This window comes from Triticum aestivum, chromosome 3B, assembly GCF_018294505.1.
Source record: "Triticum aestivum cultivar Chinese Spring chromosome 3B, IWGSC CS RefSeq v2.1, whole genome shotgun sequence".
NCBI classification, from domain to species: Eukaryota; Viridiplantae; Streptophyta; class Magnoliopsida; order Poales; family Poaceae; genus Triticum; species Triticum aestivum.
In genome coordinates, this window is record NC_057801.1 from 45,194,064 (window position 1) to 45,198,584 (window position 4,521).

Sequence of the window (4,521 nt, forward strand, 5' to 3'; positions counted from 1 at the left end):
CCCCTCGCCCCGTCAGCATGAGAAGGCCGAGTGCAAAGGCTTCAGTTTCTTTTTGTATGCAGGTAGTACTTCAGAAAGAAGACCGAGGTGTTGTGTGTTTGGGAAGTACAGTGATCTGAAGTTTGTTCGTCTACTTTCCTGCTGATCTTCGGCAATTTTGTTCTTTTTTTATTTTGCAAGGCTCTGAGATTTAAATTGTTCGTCTACTTTCCTGCTGATCTTCTTTCCATAGAAATGTAGTGTTGTTCTTGAATCTGTTAGCAACAACGCACACATGATAGTGTGGATATATTTTGCTGCATGACACTACCCCAAACTGACTTTTTCCTGACGGCCAAAATCCGTCAGGAACAAACCGATTTTGTCAGGAATGATACCCCACCGTCAGGAAACTCCCGTCAGCAACAGCTTGTCAGGAAAGATCGCCGTTCCTGACGGTACCCGTCACGAATAGATTTTCCTGACGGCGTTTCCTGACAAGTGCCTGGAGCCACCCAAATTCATATTCCTGACGGCCTCACCGTCAGGAGATACCGTCAGAAAACTGGCCGTCGGGAACATGTTCTGTTTCCTGACAGCTAGTGGCACTCAGGGCCATACCTTCAGGAATGAGCTCTACATATCCATGATGGCTGGCTTCGTCAGGAAAGAATTAAAACAGTCCTCAGGAATGAACCAAGAGCAAATAAAAATATTATTGGAAAGCGGTATATATATTCACAGCAACATGCCAAATCATTTCACATTCATGCATACACAAAGATCATATAACCCTGTTTAAAATCACATCCAATTCCTAGGTCACAATGTACCCATCCAATTTATTTAAATCTCGTTATTCACAAGATCTACATATTCATATCCAAGTCATGATTCATGGAGCCTTAACTTAACAGGAGGTGTCACCAAATATGAAACACGCATACTGGTTGATTCCTAAATTGCCAAGAGAAGCAATTGACAAAGAAAGCCTACCTACACCCTATTTCACAATATTAACAACTAATTATACTACTGGAATTTCTAAATGTTGGAGTAGAACTATGCTCATGCACATGAGTAGCATGAGGATGGTCTTCCATCATGGGAAGATTCTGTTAATGGAGTGCATTCCCTTGGGCTTGGAATGTTCCATTCACCTATACAATAGAAAAATATAGGAGATTTTAATGAACAACGGTGAAAGGCAAAACTGTGATATGTACAAGCTTTCAAACCAAAAGGTAAACTACAGCTCATGACTTTTCTTATTACCAAGTATAGGATGCAATTAAATGTAACATGAACATAATTAAAAAAAGGCAAGAAAAAATAAATGATTGCCATCCAATGCCCTATACCCATAGTTTTTATGGCAAATGAAAATTTTTCATGACCAACCACCTTCACAACTTTACGTGGTAGCAAAAAAAATCATCACTTCATAGGAAAAATCTAAGTATGACAAGCACTAAACTGCATGTACAGAACTAGCACTACATGTAGAAAACTAGCAGTAAGCGTCATATTTATAGCTTTGCAATGCAAGTTCCGAACATCGGTAGTTTAACATTACTACAAGAACTTGATGTATCTCAAGTAAGGACAAAACATGGGCATGAGCTAAAACAGTTGGGGAGCCTAAACAAGCTGCAAGGTAATCTGAAAATTCATCATCTTGAATATGTCAAAAACAAGAAGGAAGCAGACGATGCAAAGCTAGCTGATAAGAAAAGACTAATATGACTAGAACTGTCCTGGGGTGGTTCCTTACAGACTTGCTCACCAGAAGTTCAAGTGGAGGTGCTCAAGGGCGTTCGCCCACCCAAGGGTCTTACAAGTCTATATGTCTCCATCACCACTACGCCCAGTACCTCGAACGATTTCTTCTCAGAAGCTGTATTCATGAAGAAAATTAGAATAACTGGAGACATACTCATAAATGCAGTCCTTAGATATAATATTAAGAGTTTAAGACAATGTTTTTTTGTTGCAAGAACACATTAATGAAAACTGACTGGAATAGAAATTAGAAACTCTAAATGATCTATAAATGGATCTCACCAGTCATAGTGAATCATTTCCTAAAATTATAAGCTAACATGTACAGAGAACATATTTAATTTTGTATGACAACTTAAATCATGAACTAAGTTATACTGACTACATGGTTGCAGTACACAGCCACTTAAGAAGGCAGCAACCACTAACTGAAATACACAAACACTTGGGCAGCATGAACAAGTTTACAAACCAAAAGGAAACTTCAGTTCACGACACACACATGTTGTTATCCACCAAGCAAGTGAAGAAGTCTTTTATTAAAGCTAAGTGTAGGCTGCACTTATGAAGAGCTAACAGGAACATAACGTACAAGGAAGAAAAGGAAATAAAATAAATGTTTATAATCCAATCCAAACTGAAAGCCAAGACCATGCACCTTTCGTACTTGAACTTGCTCCTCTACTTGTTGAGGTTGTCAAATATTTTAATACATGAATAAAATGTCAATACCATGCACATTCGAAACCATTCCAGCTTGCTATATAGCATCTATAGTGCGACAAACAGTTAGGTTTATGTGCAAATCATCAACAAGACCTATAGCACAGTCAGAGCAAATATGTGTAAAAGACATATATATGCAGTTGTGCACTGCACTGGCACTACACTACAAGGACAGAACTAGCACCACATTTACACAGAAAGAAACAGAGCAGCACATAAACAAGCAGCAACCACTAATTGAAATACACAGGCACTGATTAAATAGATTGTTTCATATCATAAATTATTAACACATGAACTAGTTTAATGCATCCCTGTTTTGATGACACCACAATCTTACATGCACTATACTACATTGCTCTACTTGTATAATTCAGCTGCAGTTTACTTTGCTAACCATAGAAGTAACATGATCAGAACCATTGTTAAGTTTGTGCATAGAGGAATTGGGGATCATAACAACAACTTACCGTATCACTATCATCCATCTTCTAATCTTGAAAAGGAAGAAGCTCTTGGGTATTTCTTATCCATCTTGCTATATACCAACTGTAGTGCAACAAATGGTATATATCCTGTCTTGGGGTAGAACCATGCTCATCCAGATGAGTAGCATGAACATGGCCTTCAGCATGGGAAGGATCTGCCAGCGGAGTACCTGCATCCTCTTGGGCTTGGAAGGATCAATTCACCTACAATGGAAAAGAATATAGCATATTTCAATGAACAATGGTGAAAGGCAAAACTGTAATATATGTATACAAGTTTTCAAACACAAAGGTAAACTCCAGCTCATGACACACATGCTATTAGTCACCAAACAAATGAAAAGGTCTTTTCTTGGTGCCAAGTGCAGACTGCAACTATGAAGAAGTACCAGGAACATAACTTTGAAGATCGAGATGACGTTCCTTCCAATATGCTAGATGTGCATCTTGAAGATGCTTTGTGGTGGGTTCTTCTGAAACCATGGACATAGCATGTCGCTTTAATTTCAGATTAACAATAATTGTAGTGTTCAAGTTTGTTGCTGCTGCAGGCCCATACTTTCTTTCCTACATATGAAAACATGCTCTTTCAACAAACTTTCCATGAGTGGAACTTACCAACATGCCTGCATTGGACTTCTTGATCGAGAGGGTTGTGGTGTGGCAATGTCACTTCTCAAACTTGGCCTTTGTAGCGCTACAACTTCCTGATTTTGTAAGACCTTCAATGAAGAGAAAACAATAAAGCATGCATACGTAAACTGCACCTTCCTGAACAGGGAGCATAACCTACAGCTACGCATACAGATATGTATCACAACTCATCAATGAGACCAATTGAGGAACAACCCGATTTAATGTATGCACAAACTTAAAATTGCGCAGCACACTACCTAGACAGATGGCGACTATAATACCCCATGGCTGTTGCACTCAATCCTTTCAGAAGAACAACAAAACATCATTGTTTTAATCTCAAGAAGAGTGTACTAAACAATGAACATATTGCTGCAGCACATGTAAATTATTTGGAATAGCAATAGATGGGGAGGGGGGAGGAGAAGACGGGCACTCACTGGTCGGGGAGGGAGCCACCTCCACACGACGACGGAGGTGGATCTGGAAGTTCGCCGGCCAGGGACGCGGATCTGGAAGTTCGCCGGCCAGGGAGGCGGATCTGGAAGTCGCCGGCGATGGGGGCCGCGCTAGATGGGGAGGGAGGCTGTGCTGGAGGCGTGGAGTCGGTGCTCAATGGCGATGTTGGTGGCGCTCGATGGGGAGGGAGTCGGCGGATCAGAACTGGACGGCGGACACGGGGGCAAGCGGCGGCGCTGGTCGTGGGAGTGGGAGGAGCAGACCGATGGGGGAAGACCGGACCTGTTTTAGGGATTTTGACCAAGCGCTCCACACGTGACCACAGCCACGCAAAAATATCCGATATCCGCGCGGTTTTCTCTCCCAAACGAAAAAATCAGGCGCCTCCCGAGCGAAAATATCAGCGCGTCCCGCGAACGTGTCTTCCTGACGGCCAGGTACACGTTCCTGA

General features: G+C 41.5%; 1 long non-coding RNA gene across 1 annotated transcript; it reads right to left on the bottom strand.

The window, feature by feature from the left end:
* Positions 1 to 768: 768 nt before the first annotated feature.
* Positions 769 to 1,825, bottom strand: LOC123064644 (uncharacterized). Its single transcript, XR_006430753.1, has 2 exons — positions 1,766 to 1,825; positions 769 to 1,139 (listed from the first exon to the last, which is right to left on the bottom strand). It is a non-coding gene; the product is annotated as an uncharacterized lncRNA (long non-coding RNA).
* Positions 1,826 to 4,521: the final 2,696 nt, after the last annotated feature.